At 38.4% G+C, this 26,159-nt stretch overlaps 1 long non-coding RNA gene across 1 annotated transcript in view; it reads right to left on the reverse strand.

Moving 5' to 3' along the window:
- Positions 1-5,830: 5,830 nt before the first annotated feature.
- LOC309859000 overlaps positions 5,831-26,159 on the reverse strand; it is a 58,993-nt gene continuing 38,664 nt past the window's right edge. Inside the window, exon 4 of the long non-coding RNA XR_014308482.1 lies at positions 5,831-5,932. This is a non-coding gene — a long non-coding RNA (uncharacterized lncRNA). The remainder of the gene's footprint in view (positions 5,933-26,159) is intronic.

Genomic DNA, 26,159 nt, shown 5'->3' on the forward strand with positions numbered 1-26,159 from the left:
AATTCCTCTGTGTTCTACCCATTAATTCCTCCCTCTCCCTACCACCTGGCAACTTCTGACCTTTTTACTATATCCAAAATTTTGCCTTTTCCAGCATGTCATAGAAATGGAATCATACTACAAGATGTATTTTTATTTATTTCTCCCCACCCTTGTGTGTGTGTGTGCGTGTGTGTGTATCAACAAGGTGATGACTGCATAATGTAATGTCAGCTTCCACACTTCAGCCCTAAGAATATTGAGAAATAGAGAAATTTAGAATTTCCTGCTCATTTGGAACACCAAAAAGAAAAGCCACTATTAAATAATGGCCTTAGATTTGTGAGCCCATAGTACATACCTGACAATCACTGCTCTGCCAAAAAATAAAAATTGTCCTTTAGTAGAAAAATAATAGGTAGAATGTCCAGTGCCATGTGATTTTAACAGAACAGAGACCCAGGTTAAAAAAAAAATCATCATATTCAAAGAATATCTCTAAACAATTGCATGATCACTGTTGCCCCAGATTCCAAATAATGATGAGAACTGTCAGGTTCCTTTCCAAGAGTTGATATCCACTTTAATCAGGGGTCTGAACCTAAATGTGGTACAGTTTTCTGTATCTTTATCCCTTTTAGCAATTAAGATAATCTGGATGTAAGGGTTGGCAAGGATGAATCCACCTGAGTCCCTCAAGTGATTGAGCTCGTCAAGCAAACGTACAGAGAGGGCTAAGCCAAAGGTTTTATAGAAATCTCCTGTAGCTCCACCAGGGCCAAGAACTTTCTCTTGGGGAAGATTTTTAATTACTTCATCTCTTTCTGAAAGTAAAGGGGAATCAAGTAATTCCCCAGTCTTCTGCAAATCACCTAGACAACTTGGAAGGAATGAGAGCTGACTGTTTATCTGTTCATGATATCGAGGTCTAATTTCTGTATCAGTCTTCATCCTATTTCTGAAATAACTTACTAAGGTGTCCTGGGCCTGTGTTTGTCTTTTCCTCCTTTGGGCACCTAACTCCCATTATAGTTATGAGATTATTGCCGGAGCTCATCAGCCAGCAGTTGCAATCACAGGATCTCATCCTCCCGCTGGTGCAGGTACTGCCTAGCTGAGTGATGGATATCTTCACTTTATGGGTTATGAGTGAGCTCAGAGCCGCTGGGGCAGAAGCAAAGTTTGCTTGTAACTTTTGGTAGAGATTTTCCTCCAAGTCTGGATTCTGCCTTTCTCTCCTAGATAAGTTGTTTTCTCAATCAACTTTGTCCATGTATATGTTTATTGAATAGGAGAACTAGAGTCACAAAAATAAAACAAGGGAGCAGACAACAATATTCAGGACATACTTATAAAGGAAGCAAACAGTCATCACAAATCCTTTGGGGAAATAGATGAATATGAGTAAATCCAATAAATGAAACACAGATTAATAGATTTCACACCAGCAGAAACATTTTAACTTCGGTCAATCTGTGTCATCTAACGTGTTTTACAACAATTTTGAAACTAAACCAGGAAATTCATTTCACCAGACCTACTTTCATGCATCTAAAGATGCTGAAAGCCTCACGTAACAAACATATTATTTCACTGAGAAGACATTCACTGTGACAAATTAGGAGTTTCTCAAGTGACTTTGTTTTAAGAAAAGACTTTTTAAAAATCTGTAACTAGATTGCAACTAATAATCAAAACACTTAAGATGCATTTTTGTAGGTTTTCCCCTCTAAATAATCTAATGATAAGTTACGTGACCTCTTAATGTAAGAAATTTATTTTCCAAAATTGCAGTATGGTCTACTTCAAAGCGTAGGTCACCATTCAAGTATTTCATAACACATCATATGGCTTTATTTATTGCCAAACACTCTCATTTTCATTTTTAAAAAATCTTCACCTTTTCACACTAGATTCTAAGTTCCTTTTTTTTTTTTTTTAAGATTTTATTTATTTATTTGTGAGAGAGAGCGAGAGAGTTAAAGAGTGAGCACAGGCAGGAAGAATGGCAGGCAGAGGCAGAGGGAGAAGCAGGCTTCCCTGCCAAACAAGGAGCCCGATGTGGGACTCGATCCCAAGATGCTGGGATCATGACCTGAGCTGAAAGCAGTGGCTTAACCAACTGAGCCACTCAGGCATCCCTAGATTCTAAGTTCTTAAAGTCATGTTGCATTTTATGTTTTAAGTTTTGCATAATTATGTAGACTTTTAAGCTTAAACTTCCCCCAACTATTTATCTGTTATGTATTTTTATGATCATTATTAATAAAATTGAGTTTTGTAGTATTTTTAAGTAAATTTTAATGAGCCTCTCCAGATACTTGGCATTGGGCCTCCAAAATTTGTACTGTATTTTCCAAGTTGTTTAGACAGCAACTTGATCAATATGGTAATTTTCTGGAAACTCTCTTCTTATTATAGTTGATTATTTTTAATTAACTCAAATTTAGTTGCTAATCTGTTATAATCCTTAGTGATGCATGGCACAAGCATGTCTTTTCCTAGTAAGCAAGCATTGATAGCAGAATTTCTGGGCTCTGGGCTCCTCTTTAGACCTATGAAAGCACTAATTATTTGTCCCCCTGGGTGCAAAAGGGGAAATTAAAAGCCTTGTAGTGCACTCCTTTGTAAACTTGGAATTTTGCCCTCCAGCAGAAACCTTGAAAATGAAGGGCTTGTAGAGTCCTTGCTGGCAATGCCAGCTTATAGTTCTGGTGACCAATGATCCTAGATTCTTCCAGATACACCCTATTCCAAATATTCTGTCCTGTTGTCTGACCATATGTCTTTAATTTGGGTTCAGAAAATATGATCATTGCCATCTGACTTATCATCAGAACATACTCCACTTCCTGCCTCTCCAAGCCTCATATAAGAGAGACACATAGAACACCTGGTAATTTATAGAAAGCCACTAATTTGTGAGACAGAGGGAAATCCAACTGTACCATTAAGTAAGATGGTCCTTGCCCACCATAGAACTGCTTGAAAGCTAACAAATTTAGGTGCCACATAGTCATCAGAACTGATATTCATGGAGCCATTCCTGTGTGTAGAACACTGTCACCTCACCGGAGCCTCCCATCTCTTTGAGACAGATATCACAACCCCCATTTACGAAGGGCTGTATTACTTAGCTCTGGCAATTAAGTCCAGGATTTGAACTCGGCCTTTCTCTTCACTGCTCTTCCACCACCTCGCAGTCAGGGTTTTATCTCTTCAGGTAAGGCAGACTGCGGTCTTGACCATGTGCGGCCCCCTCTCCCTTGTGAAGCAGGAAGTTGGCATAAATAGCGTCTCCATAAATAGTGTCTGTACAAAAGCTCACTCAACACCACTACCACCACCCAGCAATTCAAATCCATATCCTCTGACAAGAAGGCAGATTTTTTTTTTAAGATTTTATTTATTTATTTGACAGAGAGAGATCACAAGTAGGCATAGAGGCAGGCAGAGAGAGAGGGGGAAGCAGGCTCCCTGCTGAGCAGAGACCCCGATGCGGGACTCGATCCCAGAACCCTGAGATCATGACCTGAGCAGAAGGCAGCAGCTTAACCCTATGAGCCACTCAGGTGCCCCAAGAAGGCAGATTTTTGTTTTGAGTTTCCTTAACTGGAATTGTAAAGGTTTTACAGTTTTGCACACAGAAAGTTTCTTAGATTTTCTCCTCAGACTCTGCTCTGTTCCCCTCAGAGTTTTAAACTCAGTTTCTGCTAAAAACCTTCTTTTATCCCTGACTCTCCCTCTCCATCCTCATACTTTTCATGTTGTCTCTTTCTTTGCCCCTTCACTTCTTTCACCTCTTCTCTCAAGCCTTACCATCTCTACAGATTTTTGTTTTGTTTTTTTTTTTGTTGTTGTTGTTGTTGTTGTTTTTTCACCCACCGGCGGGCCCTGGGAGGCCACTCTGAGATATTTAGAGTATCTGGTCACTTCTCTGACCACCATCCTCTCATTGTTTATTCTGGAAGGAAGCCCACAGAGACTCCGGCCAAGTTCTTTCCTCACCCTCTCAGATTTTCTCCTCAGAGAATCCTGTTGAGAAAATCACCTCAGTAGCAGTGTACTTTGTTAGAGGGAGCAAAGAGAGATTTAACATTTGAGAAGTATTTATTTTATGCCATGTCTAGATGGGCAGAGCGATGTAGTAGAGTGCTATAGCATTTAGATTAAGATTGACCCAATTTAGCCACCTGTCAGCTCTGTGATCTCAGGCAAGTTTATTTTCTATTCTGCCTCAGCTTCAGTACTCCTCCGACTATTGTGAGAATCAGAGCAAATAATGTGTATCAAAAGCCTGGGACGTAAGCACGCTGTATGTTTGTAATGCCCTAAATAGATTTTTGCAGAAGAGGAAATGAAGTTTTTCAGAGAATAAATACTTGACCTAGCCACAAAGCTAGTAAATTACAGGGCCAAAAAGAAACATGAGCCTGTAACTAGCAACAAGGGACCATGTGCTCCTGCTACATTCATTCCGGGCAGGTCTTCCACGGTGAACCTCTCACGTGGGCATTTCATTGCTGCTGAAGGTCTGCTTCCCGGCAACCTCACTGAGAAGTTTTCATCTGGGATTAGATTAGGAGTTCATGTGTTTCATCATCGATATTACTTCTGTTCTGACTTCTACCCCATGAAAACAAAGTATACACGCTTATTACCTACAATAGAACACCTGAATTAAGTATTATTTTTCTTGTCACAGTTCTGCTTTCTCTGATAGCTTGAAAGTTATGATTGTCTGGACAATTTTCAAAATAATTAAAACAAGCTTTCATTTCAACTGAAAAGAAATCAATCATTTCTTCTGAGCTGATGGGGAATAGCAGGGCTCCTGGTTTCCTTTATACCACAACAAGGTCAAAATAAAAAGTGTACTTGTTTGACTGAACTGCCTTCAAATATATTTAATAGTGCAGCGTTTACCTCATACCATTTCTGTTTGTGTTGATCAAGCTTCAAAATGCATTGTACGCTCTCATCGGAATCTAATTGTCACTTCTGAACATTACTCATTTGTTGATAAACACATTGACATTGACATCATCTTGTAACTCTAAGGCTGGAGAGCCTTGAACAAGAGCATATTTCTCAAAAACTGTGTAAAATTCATTGACCTTCTCTATTGAATGTACTCCTAACCAACACCCCAAGTTCTGATCCAGAAAGTGAAAGTCAGCCTCCAGCAAACTTTAACCCACTGAGCCACCCAGGCGCCCCAGCCTCCAGCAAACTTTAGAGCAGAAAAATCTGGCTTCACTGACTTCTCAGCTTTTGAATTCAGCGTGTTATGGCACATTTTTCCTTCTCTGATAGCAAGGACTTAATTATTATGTATATGTATTACATAGTATATAACATTCATCATAAGATCTTACTCCTCTCACCGTTGTTTGACTTTTAAAAGAAGACAACAAAATGATGAATGTTGAATTCTAGGTGGTACCAACAGAGACTAAGGATATTGAAAGCATTAACTTAAAAGAATTTTTACATATGGGATCACGTTTGTTCCTTTGGATAGACATAGGTAGATGGTGTTTTATTATTCCTTTATCCCCTTTTTCCAAATAAAAATACTGAGATTCCAGAGATAAAAATTTTAGTTGTCTACATGATCAAATAGTTTAAACACAGACCTTCTCGCCCCACTGACCATACTTTTCTGTACCAGTCTCCCCTCTAATGAATACTGCCCACTTCTGGATACTAGTGGATGGGGCACAAGGCCAGGGAGGGGGAGGTCTCTAGAAAAAAATAATGGACAAATTGATTTGCAGACAGTGAAAAATTGTATCCATTCAAGAGTCATTTTATTACACTGAAATATGAAAGCAGCAAACCCCGTGGCTCTGCCAGAAGGAGACAGCAAAATAGAAGATGGTTTGCAGGTTGGGGGGCTTCTTTTGCTACACAGGGAAGGTATTGGTTGAACAGATTTTTGTAGGGCCACCTGCAAGACATAAGAAGCTAACATAATAAAGCAATACCTAAACTTGGGTAGCTCTATTTGACAGATAAAGAAATTTGGGTGTGATCTGGATAAAGCTGACCTCTGAGACCAACGTGAGAAATGAACTCAACTGCTCTCTTTTTTATCCTTTTTATTCCTGAATTTGCACTTGTTATGATAAAACAATTTTTTTAGAATTTCAAAGTAGCATTTTATTACAAAATTAATACAAAGTTGATGCAGAAAATTTGTCAGAAAAATAAAAGTAAAGTACTCAAACCACCATACATCCCACCACCGAAAGATAATCACAGTAAACATATTGATACGTATCGTTCCAGTAGTTTTTTTAAAGTTCCTTTTAAAATATCACTTCATACATATTGCTTTATTAATGTACCTTTTCATTTAAAGCTATGTGTGGCAAATTGAATATATGGCCCCAATTTTTTGTGGCATCCAGGATTTGTGCTCTTCTGTTTCACCTTCACTCACTGACTCTGGGCTCGGCCGTCACTGGCTTAAGCCCCTAGACTATAGCAAACTTGAAACGAACAGACCCAACTCAACAGAATTTCCCAGCAGACCTCTTCACAAACCTTGAGAGATGGTGGTTATTTTAAGCAAACAGATTTTGGGGTAGCTGGCTATGCAGTGGTAGTAAACGAACATAACATTCTGTGATAGAGAGATACACACACATGCACAGGCATGCGCATGTGAAATTGATTCTTGACCCTTCTAGAATTTTCTACCTATCAAATGCGATCTTCTTAAAATGGAAATCAAATCATGTTATTTTCCTGTGTAAAACATTTTGATGGCTTCCTCACTGTTTTGGAATAAAATTCAATTAACTCAGCAAGGCCTATAAACCCTGAATATGTAACTGTTGCCTTGTGCAGACTTACTTCTTGGCTCTTCCCCCTCATGTAACACACTCAAGTCACACTGACCATTTTTAAGCCTCTCTTTTCCACTTTAGAACTTATGAACAGGGTATTCTTTCAACCTGGAATGTTCTTTGTATGTTACTGCTCATCCTACAGCTCTGATTTTAAATATGCTTTACTCAAAAAAGCTTTCTTGACCATACTATCTATAGAAGGGTCCCTCAACCCCCCAGTTATTCTCATCTTCACATACTTCATTATTTCTCTCTTAGCACTCATTACAATTACAATCACTTTAAAATATATATATATATATATATATATATATATATATATATTTTATTTATTTATTTGACAGAGAGAGAATGCAAGCAGGGGGAGCAGCAGGGAGAGGGAGAAGCAGGTTCCCACTGAGCAGAGAGCCCGACATGGGCCTCAGTGCCAGGACCCTGGGATCATGACCTGAGCCAAGGGCAGACACTTAACCAAGTGAGCAACCCAGGTGCCCTATCATCACTTCTTTTAATTGCTTATTTGTTTCTTATCTATCTACCTTTCTTGGTAATCAAATCAATGAGAACAGGGTCTGTGTCTGTTTTATTCACCATTATATTCCCAATATCTAGCTCAATATCTGGAAATCTGTGAACTAAACATATTTTGTTTAAATGTTTGAATATTTATACCATATTATTTTTAATATTCCCTATTATTAGACAAATAGGTGATGTTCATATATAGAGAGAATATATATGGATATTCACCACATATATTACATATTTATAAAAGTTTTTAAAAATCAATAAGAAAAACGATGGAAACCCAAGAGAAAATCCGAGAAGAAAAGGTACAAGCAATTGTACTCATAAGAAAAGAAATACAGGCAAACAAAAGCATATATATATAAAAGTTCTACCTCACTAGAAATGCTGAGTAAAATATTATGCAAAACATTGTATATAATTATTTATACTTTTAAAACATGAAAATCGTTGTTACAACAATTCAAGAATAGACACTTCCATATACCACTGACATAAGAATAGGACGAATATAATCTTCTTGGAAGCTTCCCAAATATAGATATCAAGTGTATTAAAAATACGTAATTCTTTTACCATTCAATTTTACTTCTGGGTAGTGATCCTAAGGAAATAGTACTGGAAGTTCACTGCCATTGTAAAATCCTACCTATATAACCATGGAGTGACTCCATGTCTACTCTCGAGCAGCCAAACAAATGATATATAAGGAACAAGATGGCAGAACCTATTATTTCTTGTGCCTATTTCTTTATTTATCTGGAGTTCGTTTGTTTGTTTGTTTTTGATACATTTAACAATGCATTCATACCCTGATAAACCTGCTCTTTATGTTTCTTAGGGGATAATGATACCTACTATTCACAGTCTTGGGAAGAACAAGTCACTTGGATAATATCAAAATACACAAGTTCAGTTCCATAGAATAAAATTTAATTATTCAAGCTCTTAGAGTCTCAACTACTTAATAGGGATTTAAAAATACTGTCGTAGGGGCGCCTGGGTAGCTCAGTGGGTTGAAGCCTCTGCCTTCAGCTCAGGTCATGATCCCAGGGTCCTGGGCTCAAGCCCCACCCACATGTGGCGCTCTGCTCAGCAGGGAGCCTGCCTCCCTGCTCTTTCTGCCTGCCTTTCTGCCTACTTGTGATCTGATCTCTATCTGTCAAATAGATAAATAAAATCTTTAAAAATACTGTTGTATATAAAAATTTCTTTGTTGATTCTAATTGATGGTTTTATCTGAGTTTTTGTGGTTAATTTTTCATCTAGCTCTCTGGTGTCTCCTTTTTAGTTACCTTTACTAAGGTTTCTTCCTGTACTTAAATGTCCATGCTCCCCAAAATTCTGTTTTTGGCTTTAATTTCACACTATATATATTTCTGGAGATGATTATACCTAGAATCTGCTTCTCCCTCTCCCACTGCCCCTCTCCCCAGCTTGTGCTCTCTCTCACTCAGTCTCTCTCTCAAATAAACAAATAAAATCTTTAAAAAAATAAAAATAAAAAAGAATGGCTTCAAATCAGCACCTCCTCTATGAAGATTTGGCTGCACTTCCTCCCCCATGCTAAATTAGGCAACATTCTTAGCATGTTACTAAACAGTCCCTCAACAACTGTTTTTGACTGTCTACTATGATATTAAAAATATAGAAAGGAGACTTCATCTGCTAACACACAAATATATTGCAATTATTCTTATGTGTATTTGTCTACTCTCCTCGTCTATAAGCCCATCAATGGCAAGTACCATTTCTTTTTCTCCTTCTCCTTCTTCTTCTTTTTCTTCTGATTTTGAAAGAGAGAGAGAGCAAGAGAGAGCATGTGCATGCTCTCTCTAGTTTAGGAGCTAGGGTGAATGAGTTCCATGATTGATTAGATGTGAGTGTGATAGAGAAGGACTGAGATGAATCCTAGGGCAGCTGCACCATTAACAAATTTGGAGGACCAGAGGATGATCAATTTTGAGGGGAAGATTGTATTATACTTTGGGGAGTGGGGTGGGAAGAGGGGCAGAGAGAAAGGAAGAAAGAGAATTATAGCAGGCTCCACATCCAGCATGGAGCTCTACTTTGGGGAGTGGGGTAAGAAGAGGGGCAGAGAGAAAGGAAGAAAGAGAATTTTAAGCAGGCTCTACATCCAGCATGGAGCTCTGTGGGGGCCTCGATGTCATGACCCTGAGATAATGACCTCAACTGAAATCAAGAGTCAGATGCTTAGCCAACTGAGCCACCCAGGTCCCCTATGGCAAGATCTAGTTCTGATTAATCTTTATATTGCAGAAACTAACCACACAGTAGGAATAAATAGTTAAAAATATAATAGTTTAAAATTCAGTTCAACTTTATGGAAATAAATTCAGCAATATGAAATCAGAAGAAATCAAGAGTTATAAGGAGAATAGATCTTTAAGATACTCGCTTACTATTTCATTTTCTCTTTCTTGTCTCAATTCTCAAACATCTCTATGTTGAATCTCTGGCCATGGAATATTACGAAGATAATTATACAGTTTTAGCTGCGTCTTGGAAGGTAGCTTGACTTCTTTTGAAAATTTAACTGGGAATGAAAGGGAAATCCACCAACTCATTTTTTAATAAGAAAAATGTCTTTATCTCTGTAAACTCCAAATATTTTAAAATCATTTTTTATCTTAGGGCTCTCTATGGGAAGCTGAAAATTGAGAGACTGTAAGTCATTTATTTATTTATTTATTTATTATCTGTATTTATTTTAAAGATTTGACTGACTTATTTGATAGAGAGAACATGTGTGCACAAGCAGGGGGAGCAGCAGAGGGAGAAGGAGAAACAAGCTCTCCACTGATCAGGAAACCCAATGCAGCGCTCCATCCCAGGACCCTGGGATCATTACCTGAGCTAAAGGCAGACTCTTAACCAACTCAGCCACCCAGGTGCCCTATAAGTACTTTTTAAACTTCAGTTAATAGCACAATTTTTAAGACTAGAATGGGATCTATTTGGAATGGTTAAACTCCCATATATCACATTCTACCAGTGTAATATCTTCTGGGTGAAAATAATGGGTAGTACTCAACACCCAAGCCCAAGTGTGTACCAAACCAAACAATTCTGATCCCATAACATTGCAGAGACCCTCTCCCTATCACCATTACCGTCAAGATGACATCCCTCCAGGGTAACATAGGTGAAGGAGTTTCCAATGCTTCAGGTAGAATAGCTTCTGCTCTCTGCAAGCCAGATGGAGCAGGAGTGCTGGGGTTAAAAGGAGGTCAATGCACCTAACTGGAAAATACTCCCACAAATTCTCATTACCACAAAATACAAGATGCTATGTATAAATGACATTCTTCAATTTCAAGATTAAAAAAAAAAAATCCCCAAATACATTCTATGATGTCCCAAACTTCTCACTTCTATCCCTCACCTGTCGCTGTTGAAAGAATTGATCAGAAGCCATTCCTACCACTACATTTCTTAGAACTAATGATACAAAATTCCTTTCAGAACACTGTCACCAAGGTGATCCAAAATTTAATTCAGCATATCTTGAATGCTTTGTGATTTAAAGCATCTCAAAACTTGCCTTCCACCCAGTAAGAGTGATAAGAAAGAAAATACATTTGCATCACCAATTACATGACTTCAGGCAGTTTTAGTTCTTAACATTTTTTTTTAAAACCTGCAGTAAAAATAAAATAAAACCACCATTTTGAAAGAACAGTTTTGGAGGCATAATATTCATAATTGGAGCTAAGTTGTCTTGAAAATTATTTTATTAACTTTTAATAATAATTAACCATAAAAGAAAATGTTTTTTAAAAAAGAAGACAAAGAAGAAAATATATACAAAAAGTTTGGGGTTCTACCCTGATGGCTTCTGTTCAAGAAAAGCGAATCCTAAGGTAGTCAGTCTTTCAGAGTCTTAAGACAGCCCAATAGAAAGGCACATAAAATGTATTGACTGGTTCATCCAGAAAGGACTGCTCCTTAGGCAATAAAAAGATAACATGTTTAGCAAAGTCACTTTCTATTATATTATAAGTTATTAAATTATTTTTCAACATATTTAGGAAATAATAATTACTTCCTTTAAGTGGACTTGAATCTCCAGAGTTATTTTATTTGTCAAACCCTTAATATCATTTACCTGTCTGGGTTTAAGATTGTTTTCCTTCTAAGACAGAAACTGGTGTTTGTGATGGGCTGCATTTGTACTTTTGAAAGACACTTCTCCTGTAATTTTCTGATTCTGATGCAGTCACCTTGCCAGCCTCACTCCTCTGTGCCTGGATTCCAGTCTGGAGCTATAGTGTAGTTCCCTCACACCCTGTTTAACAATGAGCTAACAATGAATTTCTACTTTGGAGGTAAGGGACTAAAACATTTCTATGAGGATTCTAATAGCCACAGGGAAATACCATAGTAGGAGTAATCTGCATTTTGGGGGACACTGCTAAATTCTAACAATAAAATTCCATCTGAAAACAAAACCACAGGGAGGATAAACAATTTCACTATAATGTAAACTGTAAAGCTCAATACCTATTAGAAATAGTGAGGCATTTGATTATGAGCAACATTATCCTGAATGGGTATTCCCAAATTATACTGACAAAAACATCCATTTCCCATTTTTCTTTCCCTACCATTTCGGTAATAAACATCTATAGAAAAAATTATTGAGCCCTACATCTGAAACTAAGGATGTACTATACATTGGCTAATACTTAATTAGAAAAAAATTAGAAGTATTTTCATGGTTGGAATTTGTCAAGTACAATTCTAATTTTTTAGATATTTTCTTAAGCAGTTTTGTAATGTTTACTTGGTCTCTAAAGGTAATGGAAAGAATGCGCATCAGACATGATGCAGCGGAACTTTTGTATTTCTCCATCTCTGGCAAGTAAAGCACTGACTTCCCTTTGTTCTTTTGTTTTCAAGGAAGGCTGTTGCATGAACAGCCTAGGAAGACAGAAATACCATCCTACTCTGAAGTAAACTTCAGGCATGCTTACCACCAATGATGTAAAAAATTCTGGTTCTTAAGCTCAGAGTTCTTTCCCAGCAACGCTACCAACTTACTGTGCAGACGGATCTTACCTGATCCTTGGGGGCTTGGAGAACCAGCTCAGAAACACTGAGATTCTGGTTACTGCTAAAGTTGTGAGGAATAAACTGTCTTTTTCTCCTGACCCAGGCGTTTCATGGCTTCTATCTGCATTAATGAAACGTGTTGGGCAAACTGATGAGTTTACAAGTGGAGTGAAATAGCCAACACTTGACTGTTCTTGACAACCAAATGTGTCCCATTGAGGATGAATCCCAAACAACTAGTTTGATTTAGTACAAGTGAGGAAAGAAACTATCACTTGATGGGATTAAGACCGGAGGTTGGCCAATGTTTTCTTAGAGGGCCAGAGAGGAAAATATTTTAGGCTTTGCAAGCCTGACAGTATCTTTTGCTGCTGCTTACCTCTGCTGTTCTAGAACAAAGCACCATAGACAATATATAAATGAGCAAGCATGGCTGTGTTCCTATAAAGCTTTATTTATGAATAATGGATCTTGAACTTTCTTTAATTTTACATGTAATCAAATATTATTTTTCTTTAATTTTTCCAATCATTTTTTAAATTAAAAAAAATAATAATTAGGAGTGCCTGGGTGGCTCAGTGGGTTAAACCTTTGCCTTCGGCTCAGGTTGTGATCTCAGGGTCCTGGGATCGAGACTCACATCGGGCTCTCTGCTCAGTGGAGAGACTGCTTCTTCCTCTCTTTCTTTCTCTCTGCCTACTTGTGATCTCTGTCTGTCAAATGAATAAAATCTTTAAAAAAAAAAAATTTAAACCACATCTAGTTATAGGCTATATAAAAGTTGGCCTCAGGCTGGATTTGCTTTGTGAACCTAGTTTGCCACACTCTGGAATAGGGGGAAAAAAAAAATTGCCAAAAAGGAAAATTAAAGATATTAGTTTACCTTTTGTTATCTTTGTTCTAATTCTTCTAGGAGAACCATAGGCACATGGAGGATTTGGTGCAGGAAATCTTTTTTAAGCAGAATATAAAAATTTTCTGTGTCTTCACTCCTCACTTTTCAACCTCAGATACTTATGGTGTTCAGTTTGCCTGTCTTGTCATCTAGAGTGCTAAGGGACAGTTGCTAGAACTTAATATTTAGATTTCCTTTGAGTATCAGTAATTTTACTTATTTTTGCATAGATTCTTTGAACCTCTTTTCTTCTTATTCTTCCATGAAACCCTCTCGCAGAGAAACATCATACCTATGGATTAGTTGGTAATGTCTCACAAAGGTTGGTACACATAAGAAGTAGATTAAACAATGGACAGTTTCTTTTTTTTAATTAACATATAATGTATTATTTGCCCCAGAGGTACAGGTCTGTGAATCATCAGGCTTACACATTTCACAGCACTCACCATAGCATATACCCTTCTCAATGTCCATCACCCAGCCACCCTATCCCTACCCCCCAGGCCCCAACAACCCTCAGTTTGTTTCCTGAGATTAAGAGTCTTTTATGACTTATCTTCCTCCCCAGTCTCATCTTGCCTCATTTTTCCCTCCCTAGCTCCCACGGCCACCCCACCCCACCTCTCAAATTCCTCATATCAGAGAGACCATATGATAATTGTCTTTCTCTAATTGACTTATTTTGCTTAGCATAATACCCTCTAGTTCCATCCATGTTGTTGCAAATGGCAAGATTTTGTGGTTTTTTTGATGGCTGCATAGTATTCCAACAATGGGTGATTTCTTTGTTATCTTACATCATAATAAATTTTATGATTCACTCAAGACAAAAAATTTTTGAACCACTTTGTTAACTTAAAAAACACTTAGAACAATGTCAGACAGGTATGTTATTAATAAATGTTGGCTATTAATAATGTTGGCTATTATTGATATGATTTCTCAAAGTTTGACTCAAGCTTCCCAGAACCAAGTCATCTAGGCTTTTCCACATCTTTTATTTATTTACCCAAGCAAGAAAGTAAAGCATGCAGTAATTTGCATAATGCTTAAAGCTGAATTTGGATTCGCACCTATGTGAAGTTTGCTGTGATGGAAATGGATAACTATTTTTTCTCTAGGAAGGAATTCACAAATAATTAGAAAACATAGAATGAGTGAATGAGTGAAACTGTCACAATCAACTTGACCTTCAATTCACTGGCTAAACCAGAGCACAGGCTCCAGAGGGCAGATTTCATAGGCAGTTAAGCTGGATAGCTACGTTTTACTTCTCTCTTTCAATTATCAAGCTGCTTTCTTTTTCATCCTGAACACACATAGAGAATGACCCAGCAGAACAAGACCCCACAGTTTGACCCTAATCTGTTCTAGATAGTATCCCTAAGTGAATATATTACTTAATTTGCTGCATAATAGCCGTTGAGCAATACCCAAATCTCAAGTAAACACTGAGCTTTGCATTCCTCACACACACATTCCTTCTTTCTAGACAGTATTTTTAGTCAGGACTTTAGATTTTCTGCAGTTCTGGAAGAAACCTTTCTTTTGTAAGTCAATGCTAGTCTAATAACATTAGCAATTTGCCAGGATAAGAGTGATAACCCTATTGTAGCTTGGTTGACAACAAACACTTCGGTAATTTCTTAAGAAAAGTATTTCCTGTTGATCATTAAAAGCCAAATTTTGAGTCACTTCCCCCTCTGGATTAAATAAATACTATTAGTTTCTCAACTGTGTACAGTAAATATAGATTTCAAGACTTGTTTGTCTGCATTTCTTAAAACATTTATGAACATTGAACAGATGAATTTGTTTTAAGCATATTTTTTCATTTGAACACTTTTCCCAATGGTTTTTAATATGGATACTGTTCATCACATATTGAATAAAGCAACTTTTACTTTATTTAATGTCTTGACCCAAATCACATTGTCTCCATAAATATTTTACAGTCTGTGTGCAACAAAAGCATGATTACCAAAGTCATGTCTGCACTTGTAGGTAATATACCATAAAAAATGGATTATTTTCCCCTTCCCTTGTTTTTGAGAGAGGGAATTGGTGCTTGCATTTGCCCAAGTGGGTTTTTTTTCTTTTTCTTTTTCTCTTTTTTTACACTAACTAGCTCCTTAGGGGTAAGATGTTGGAAACATGGGCCTGTGCCAAGTTACTATCTCTATAAAATTCACAAAAGAACAAGAAAACATTGCTCACTTTACTTCTTTCCAGCTGCTTTTCCCTGAAAGAAGAAATTTTGAGACTTCCATTATCCTGATAAATAAAATGAAACTACTTCATGACTGATTGGGAAGAAGTTACATTGCTATTCAAAGGAGTGATATAAAATAAAATAAAATTCAAATATTTCTTTTTCTTTTTTTTTTTGAGAGCTAGCAATTATCTTGCCTTCTTTTAGCAGCTGATTTGTCACACACTTTGAAATTAGAGTATTGCATATAAGCATCAATACTTTGGAAATGTATTTTAAAAGATTTTAAAAAGAGAAAATGTTTTATAAATTTCATGGGTCACCTTTTGCTTTTATAACATAAAAAATAAAGACACACTCTGATCTCTCAGTGAAATGAAACCACCTTGGACAATTAAACAGGGTGGGTTTTTGCATTAGTTTCTCCCTCCACCCCACCCTTGCCGTGATATAATCATTTTACTCCTCCTCACTTCTTATCTACTGAGATAAACTAAAGTGTATGTATTTAATAAAGGACTTTTCTAAGTTTCTAGAGACCAAGCAATGCTTTTGGAGGGGCCCTTTCAGCATTTGTCTCTATTAATGAACGATCGGTCCAGCCAGGAACAACCCTAAGTGGTTTTAAAAGAAATAAAGTAGTCATCAAATGAATGCATATTTATGCGTTTATGCCTTTTCTATCAGCTCAAAGAAAAGTAGCTTTGTCACATTTATGTAAGATAATGGTAACGTATGCTCCTGCAAGTATTCGTGTAGGTATGCAGAGGAAACTTGGGTATGAAATTTTATAAGTAATACAACATGGTTCTTGGAAAATCTTCATTTAAAAAAAAAAAAATACAACAACTCAGCAGCACCTTACAACCATAATTAGATTGGTGCAGTGGTTATGGTCTATGGCCTTCTCAGCCCTTCCTCCCCACTACCTTCTTCCACTAATAGAAGGTGCCATTCTGGAATGTAGGTTGGACACATGATAAGGCAAAGTCTGGTCATAGTCAGAGCTCTAAGACCTGGGAACCAGCATCCATTCAGCTTGATGGTTCCCCAGGGGAGTTTTTACACTTGTTTTGACAGAAAAAAATAGTTTTTTGTTGTTGTTCAAGACATCATAAAGATGCAAGTTTGGAGTACCAACCACTGAATCCCTTTAGTGGTTTTGGCGGGTCTGGGAAATTGAAACTGACACATAAAGGAACAAGGATGAGAGGTGAAGCAAATGAAAGCTTGATGGCATTGAGTCTCTGCTCTCATTTGTTCATGAGGCCCACTTGAATTCTGAGTGTCCCATAATCTGGTCATTTGAAGCAACAATTCCCTCACATTCTGAACAATACGGTACAGCAAATGGATGAAGAAATATAATGGCAACTGTCTGCCAGATGTCAAGCTAAAAAGATTAAAAGAGTCCCTGCCCCAAATGTCTTCCTCCCTCTGTTTTCCATGATACTGGGAAAACTCTGAGATTCCAATTCAAGTATAAATGTCTCCTACAGTGAACAAATACTAGGAAAGGATTTCTGACTTCTGGCTTGACGACGTGGGAGTAAATACAATGCTATCTTCTCCTCATGGAAATCCTCCTAAACAATTAGACGTTTTTTTTTAAATATGCATGTACAAAGAGATTTTTATTTCTGTAAGATTAAGGTTCTCTGGAGTGGGAACAGAAAGACCTCAAAATTAAGTGTTATGTGTTGTCCCCAAATACAGTAAGTGACAAAGGTAAAGCTTAAGTAGAGGTATAGAAACACCGTGGGAATCTCTGATTTCAAATGAAGAAAAGGAGAACCCAGTTCTCCAAAAGAGTCAATGCACTCTGAAGATGAACCCAAGGAAGTAAAAGTGTTTATTGGACCAGCCATATAGTCTGAATGGATTGCAACCATTAACTTGTTAACATTCTGCTGGTATTGAAAAGTAGCTAGGTGTACAGAATGAGGAAATGCATGGTCAGCCTATTTTCTTAGGAAGCACTCTATACATGAGTTTTCTAGAAGATTATGATTCCAAAGTACAAACAGCCCTGGAGTTACGTGTTTTTGTTGGCTGGGAATAAAGTATAAGACAGCCCCTAACCCCAACACACAGACACACACACACATATACATCAGAATCTTCAGCACAAGCCAAGAACATTAGCTCAGAACACCCCAAAGTCCAGCCCCTTCATCATGCTCCTATAAATAAAAGGTTCAGGTAGAATTCTTGCAATTCAAAAGAGACTATCTAAAATTATCAGAACAGTATCTATATAAGAATACTACAAGTAAAAGGATAAACAAATGACAAAGAACAGTCAGAAAAAAAATATATGTATATACCATTGAACAGATCAAAACCATAACTAAATATACTGCCATGAACTCAGTAGAACTTAAGAAAGATAGGATAAAACAATAACTTAAGGATATATAAACAATACAACAAAGGTTAAGATAAGAAATAGAACAAGAAACTAGAACCAATGCACACATGATAAGCAACTCAAGAGAAAGCAAACACTGATGATGGTACAGTTAGATACACAGATATCAGAAATGAGAAAATTGAAGTAAGTAGAAATGAACTTGGATTTTAAAATGATTAGAGATAATAATAATAGAAATGAAATATGACAAAAGGAATTCAATATATAAATAATTCCTAAAAAATAAAATCTGAACAAATGAAATAGAAAAAGACATGTCAAAAATTTAAAACAAGAAAATATTCCAGAAAAAAAGGGTTTGAATTTTCAGACAGAAAAGGCAAACTATACTCCAGACGGGGCAGGGAAAGGTGATACAAATGGTCATTGTCTGATAAAGCTACTGGATTTCAAATATAAAGAGAGAGCCCCTTAAGGATCTTCACTAAAAGGTCAAGTCATCTATAGAGGTAGAAATTCAGGTTCGCTTTGGGTTTTTCCATAACATGTTTCTGGTAGTGAGTGGGACCATGCCTTTAAGTTTTCAGAGCTAGTATAATTTCAGCAGCTGATGGCAGTTCTCCTAGTCTGATCTGAGGGTGGCCCCAGCAGTAGAGAGGGGAGACCAGGAGAGTTTGAAGGGTTAGCCAGGCACTGGGGAACAAAGAGTCACTTGTTGTTTTTAGATGACCTTCTTGTCATGCTTTATTTTTCTCTCTCCAGATTCTGGATGTGCTCCCCTTATATGCAAGGTCTGTGCTCCGACAAAGAGAATATTTTCCTGCATCACCACCTTTCCTTTTCTGTTCATCTATCTCTCCATCGTTAGAACGCAATCATTTTTCCCATCTGTATTTACTTGCTCACTCCTTTTCTCTCCTCCACCCACTTAAGTTAGGTTTTTCTCCCCCATACCCCAAGCGACTGAACTGTTAATGCCCTTAACCACCTTCATTTTGCCAAATACAATCAATGGTTCCTTACACTACGCCCTTATACCTAACAAACATGACTGTAGAGTCCATAGGATTTATACCTTATTTTAGATTTATTAGAATAAAGAGACTTGTCTGGGAATAACCTGGAACAATAGCCTCTTTAAAGCCCCACAGCCTCTAAAATATTTCCTATGGGGTTTTAAAATAATCTTTCCAATACAAACTCAGCCTTGTCATTCATGTGCTTAAAACTCGTTAGCAAATTTTCAACGGAATACTGAGATAACAAAACACACGTGATCTTTTGCAATCTAAGCCTTGCTACCTAATTGTGTCATTGTTCAACACTCTGCACCGCATCACACACTTTGGCAGCACCAGGCTCCCTACAGTTCTGTGAGCACATCAAGCTGTGTCACGTCTCCACATCTTTGTGCATTATCTTTAAGCTCCTTCTGCGTGGAATGCCCTTGGTCTGCCTGGAAAACTTCTGCTCATCCTTTAAAAGGAAACTTGAATGTTAGCTCTTTTTTGGAAATCCCTACATGGTAACCTCTCTCTTCTACTGCTTCTCCTTTTCACCAATGGTTGAGCAGAATTAATTAATTGTGTTCTCCTCTGCATGACACTAGGTGGACACTAGCAGAGTGATCACCTTTAAACATGTTGCTGAACTCCGCTGAACTGTGAGGTTCCTAAGCACCCACCCTTTAAGCACTGTACTCCCAGCATACAGTTCAAGCAGGAACCCAAAGCGGGGAGCGGTGAAAGAGGGGCCAGTAAAATAAAGGTGAATGAATGAACGAACGAACGAATGAATCAATCAATGAAATTTCATCACTATTGTGTTTAGATAGAAAATATTTTTCCAACTTCCAAACCTCATATTGCACGTAGGCATTTGAAACACAACTGACTAGGAGTGGCACCAACTAGATGGCAGAGTAGGAAGTCCAAGCCCTCTTTTCATCACCCCACAGAACAGCTAATAGTGCTATGTGGACCCAATGCTTCATGAAATCCAGTTCGTGCCACAATTAAGAACTCATCTTCTATTCTTGAAATTTTTGTTGTGTGTTTCTGTGTTTAAGCCAGATGTTCTTAAGCTATAGACCCCTTAAAAATTCACAGATGGTCTTAAGACTGTGAACACCAGCACCACGCCCCGTGAAGTCTTATGCAAACTTTTGTATAAATTTACATATAAGTGTTATTTTTCTGGGAAGAAGACCTACAGATTTCAAAAAATTGATTTTTATGAATTATTTTTTTAAGATTTTATTTATTTACTTGACAGGGAGAGGGAGACCACAACAAGGAGAGTGGCAGGCAGAGGGAGAGGGAGAAGCAGGCTCCCCGCGGAGCAAGGAGCGGGAAGCGGCACTCCATCCCAGAACCCTGGATCATGACCTGGGCGAAAGGCAGATGCTTCACCAACAGAGCCCCTCAGGCGCTCAAACATATAGGAATGAAAGCAAGATCAGAGAGATAACACAGTGAACATGAGAATTTGTTTTTAAAAGTAAAAGAAGCTAAAAATAAATGCTCTTTCTTATAAACTACTTTGACCCTTTCTGTTCAAAAGGAAAACTTACAGAGGGATGACTTCTATAAATGAGACCTGTTGGTGGCCTGAGAGAGTTAGGTGCGGAGGCTCAGCGGGGGACTGCGGGGTGCTGTGAATGAAAAGGCACCGATTGCTCCCAGGAGCCAAGCTGGGCTGTACTGTTTCATCTCCTTCCCTGAGCCTGGAATTTGGAGATCTAGCAACAGTCCTCTGCCCCCCTCTCCTCCCTTTCCCTCTCCCTTTATCTCAAACCATTATTTGGGAAATAATAGTTATTTAGCATGGAGAATCAGCCCCACTTCCCCAATCAATCTCTTTCTCTCTCTCTCCCTCTGCCAAGAGTGGGGGAGGAATTGCTTGGTTTGGCAGCTGTCAGCCCGTCATTACGGGCTCACTGTCCCATCTGCACTGCTTAGATTGGTGCAGTCACAGGGGGGTTTACCCAAACAGGCTCTCAGGGGAACAGTAACATACCTCTTGATTTGGCTGTGAAGTTATACTTGTGATTATTAATAGACAAGATAAGAGGCTGGTGCTCTATTCATCCACGTTAGAGCTAATTACTCAGTTTGATCTAAGCTGATTAGAATACTGATAGATAACCACACCACGTTTATAGCTACAGCAAGCAGTGGCCAAGAGGCTTGACACAGGGCTGCCATTTGGGTTTATCAGATAGGAAAGAAGGGCGGGGGTGGGGCAGTGGCGGGGGCGGGGGTGGGGGGGAGAGAAGAAGCTGCTTTGGTTGATTAGCAATGTGCTGCATGGGACCATTTATAATGAAGCATATCATTTAAATTTTCCTTTACAAATGAGTCCAACGCGCATTGCAGGCTGCAGGCTCTGTTAATTGTCACAAACATTGCTTTTTTTTTTTTTTTTTTTTTTTTTTTTAAACATTATTAGCTCTTTGGCAGGATCTCCATTGTTGACTAAAAACTTGGCATGATCAAGGCTTGCTGAATAATTTAGGTGGTTGGCAGCTGGAGAAGGAGAACGCACACATCGAGGCAGACAGACGTGCTGCTTGAGCTCTTTATATAATAGGATTGTATACAAAGCAGAGTACAGTCGGCAGTGACTTCTGTGTCTGTTTATAGGTAAACACTGATGTTAGTTTTATAGGAAAACTGGAGGGCTACTTCTCACAGATCGTAGGCAGCATATGAGACAGAGGCCCTGGAGGACTGTTGGGATGACTCGGATCATCTCTCTGGCTCTCCCGGAGCGTGACTGCGGCAGCTTCCGCACACCGGTACTTCCGCCGCCTGTGTAGGGGGGTCGATGAGGTGTCGGTGGCGGGCAGTGGCAGCTGTCCTAGGACGGAGAGCCACCTGAGGCTCTGAAAGCTTCCGAGCAGCAGACCAGCAAGACCAGTGAGTCATACAGTCCATGAAACACCTTCATTTGGGAAGTTGGTGTATCTGATTATGGTTGGGGGGAGGGGATTATCACTGCCGTGGGTGGAAGAACACGGAGAAGGTCCCAGTTGAGACGGCAAATTCTTAGCGCATGCGCACGACGCTTTCCGACAAGAACCAGACCCACGATTCTCCTTCAGTTGGGCAATCGGCACCTCTACAAGCAGACTCCTTGGGACAAAAACTCAACCCGAACTTTAAGTCAACAGGATTTATCAACCCACGTAAGAACAAGCACAGGGGTAGAACTGGCTACATGCAGATTTAAATGGGGTCACAGGGATACCATTTCCACCCTGGGACTTTCTTCTGATGCGCTGGCTTTGTTCTCAAAAAAGCTCAAGTCCCCTTGACAAGTTAGTTGGCCAGAGGCCGCTCCAGCCTCGCATCCCCCCCCCCCCCCGCTCTCTCCCCCCAGCAAGAAAGAGTGAGTGAGAGACTGCCAGCCAAAGCTCTGAGATTGGGCATCGAAGTCCCAGCAAGAGCACAGAGCATGGACTTTTTTTCTGAAGCAATCACCACAGAGCTGGGGGCAAGACTAGGAGTGAGGAGGATGATACCCCCCCATAAAAATTGGGACAACCCAGCTGAAATAAAAATATAATAGTACAGTGACCCTTGGCTGGTTTTACCCTAGAAACTGAGGTCGGTTTCTGTTTATCTGTCTTATTCACTGGCCCAGAAATAATTTTGAAGCAGTAAAATATATTAAATATATATATTAAAGTATGTTAATAAAATATATTAATGAAAGACCTGGACAGGTGTATAGCCATAGTGCAGTCTACCTCAGCACAAGCAGTGGAGTGAGAACTGACCCCAGAAGTCTATAGCAGCATGCGGTAACAATTATCTTCTAGAGTACTGACTTGAGCCCCTCGTGGACTGACACGGCTATACCCCCAGTCTACAGGGAGTCAAGTCAGACATGCTTTGATCTGGTGCTTTGATCCCCAGCACCAGAGCAAATTCCTCTCTGCTAAATACACTGATCACTGAATTTTAGGTGCTCTTTCAAGAGGAGAGGAAAAGCTATGTCCCTTCTTGTGTATCTTTTCTTCCCCCTTCAGTCTGCTTGTTTACTGGGTTAGCAATAAACTGAAGTGGAACAGTGTTTGTCTGAGTCTGAGTCTACTGATGTCAACCTTGATATTAGGACTGTCCTTTCTGGTCTGTCTAGCACATGCAAAATATCACAACAAAACGGCCAGATGACCCTCATCAGGTAGAAGCCAGTCATGGTTCTACCCAAAAGCATGAATCCGCCACTTGTGGCGCTTTCATAGTGCATCACACAAGCATATTCAAGTTATGTGACTTCTAATAAACAGATCTGTTGCACATTCTTATCAGCAGGATCTTTCTTGATCCTAGCTTTTCAACAGCCTGTTTTTTAGAGGACAATCTTTGGTGAACATGTGCATAGTACTGTCACTTACCTCTCAGTGATATCTCTCTCTTTTTGGCCCCTCTGTCTACATTTTCATAGCCAGCTGACTCCACGATAGAATTTTCCCAGGAAAGATTTGATAATTTGAAAAATAATTTTATACTAAGATTCATGTAGACCAACAAAGTGATGTGTAGGTATTGTAGAATGCTGACAGAAGATAAAAGTGAGTAATACTGTTTGCTACCTCTTTAATTACCTCAATAATAGTTTGAGCCCCATATCTGGATCAGCCCACCCACAAACATGACACAGTGGTATACCGGTTTATTACAAGGTCCTGTATTTTCTGTTTTGAAATAATCTGGAAACTTGACTATATATGCTTCTTCCTGAGCTAAGATATAATGGAAGTCCTAGGATATTAATATGAATCGGAAAAATTATTTCAGAAGAAAACAATGAATCAATGCGACTGTTATCATGCTCATAGAATAAGTCTCTGATAACAAATATATATATATATATATATATATATATATATTATATAAAATATAGTCTAGAAAGCAAAGAAGGGGGAAAAGGGCTAGTTTTGGTAATCTCAAACTGGTAAAGGACATCTAGGCAATATATAGGCTTTACTATGTTTTTTACCAGCTTGAAACCAGGAGAAGGATATTGTAGTTGGCATGGCAGAATAAAAAATATTAAGAAATTCCAACCTAAGAAATTTAGGGGAGGGGCGCCTGGTTAGCTCAGTCAGTTAAGCATCTGCCTTTGGCTCAAGTCATGATCACAGGCTCCTTGTTCGAGGGGAAATCTGCTTCTCTCTCTAACTCTTCCTCTGTGCTTTCTCTCTCAAATAAATAAATAAAATCTTAAAAATGAAAGAGAAGAACTTGAGGGGAAAATTAAATCTTAAAAATAAACCTATTCCTTCAAACGTGTGCACTCACTCTCTCCTGCTCTCTTTCTCTCTCTCTCCCACTTCTCTCACACCTTCCAGAACCTTCCTATTCCTGCCTGGTTCCTTCATCTACTCTTTATTTATTTATTTATTCACTCACCTGCTCATTCATTCTACACATAACTTCAAAGCAATTAATAGATGTCAAGCTCTATTTGAGATCCTGGTAATACAAGATGAAAAAAACACAATCCAAGTCTTCAAGAGATTAAATCTTGTAAGGTATGACACACCAGTGAATAGATGACTAAAACATCCATTAGCAAATATTACACTAAGGTTGTACAGAGCTCTTACTGGAGGAATGGGAACACTTCCTGGAGGAAGTGAGGTCAAAACCACGTCTCAACGTTCTAGTCATATTAACTAAGGATAAGGAGTCTGCAAGACTGGGAAGAAGGAGGATTATCAGTGTTAGGAAAAAGTCCAAATAAGTACTCCTGAAGCCTAGAATGCCAGGAGCAAAAGAAGCTATAAAAGTAACCAGACCCAGATCATAAAGGAACCTCCGTGCACACCTAATGTATTGGGATTTTATTCTAGAGGATAACTCTGGAAATAGAGTGTGGGGCAAATAAGATTGATTTAATACTGGAGTCTGCAAGAACAATTATACAATCAATAAATATATGGAAGAACTAAAGTAGTGGCAGCAGGAGGTATGAGAGGAAACACACAGAATCAAGAGATTTAAGGAGATAGAATTGATAAGGCTTAATTCAGTCTTCTTCCTCTTGTCAGTTTCCAGCACAAAACATTCTTTTCCTTTGACTGTCTTTTCCATTTATTTTTCTAAAACCTACCAGCCTCTCTATTATCAAGTATGTCTCTTTAACACTTTCTCCAGTTAAACGGAGGAAATTTGGTTTATAGATTTACCTGATAGCCAATTGAGTACGGTACAACATTTAAAAATACATTAAAACCCACTCAGAAGGAGTGTGAAAGTCCCACAGGTTGGAATATATCATAGAAATCAAATGTTCTTGTGTAAGTAACACCATTGTGTGGCAGAAATGGGGGCATCTTTCAATCACAGTTCATTGGAGCTCTTTGATGCAACAGCCCACACTTAGGTTCAGGTTGCTAGAACAGTAAGTAGGCATTATCATGACTTGCTTGGGCTTCTCTATTGAATGTCACTCTGACTTCTCAGAACCCCAGGAAGAAGTTTAAGTAGAAAGACACAGAAAAACAAGATATGCTCTTCCAAATATTCTGGACTGTTGTGTGGTTCTGTATCAGGAAAAACAACAGGCTGAGGGAAACATTTAAATATCATTTCCAACAATATCATTTCTGTCCCTGTATTTCCAGAATGAACATCTGATTACTATTAAACTTTATTCTCCTGGAAAAATAATCCTTCCAATCGTATAAGCATTCCTGAATTGTAGCCAAAGAAATACATTTCAGTAGTTCCTTGCAATGTAGATTTCATTATGTATTAATGAATCAAGCAAATCAATGTTCTAATAGACCATTAGATGATTTTTTCATGCATGCATCCATTCTTCTAAACATGCAATCAAATAAAGTCGGATCCACATCATGGCTGCAGATCAAAAGCATCACAACTCATAACTTTATCCAGATATAGTTTTAAATAACATCCAGGAAATGTACATACCAAAATGATACTGACAAATCCCTCAAATCCCACACTTTTACCACACTTATGTTACTCTATTTTATCATCTTATCTTTGTAGTAACTAAGTGATGACATTGAGGCCATATGATAAATTAACCAATGGACTTGGAAAACTATGTATAAAGAGTCAAGTAAAAGGGAAGTGTGGGTTCGTAGCCCTTAGTTAATAACTGAGGGCAGATACCAGAAATATTCTACTAGCAAAATGTTTCAAGGGAAGGGTGATAAAAGGATTGGTATCTGTAGTTCAAGTGATT

The sequence above is a fragment of the Mustela nivalis genome (assembly GCF_964662115.1).
Source record: "Mustela nivalis genome assembly, chromosome: 2".
NCBI classification, from domain to species: domain Eukaryota; kingdom Metazoa; phylum Chordata; class Mammalia; order Carnivora; family Mustelidae; genus Mustela; species Mustela nivalis.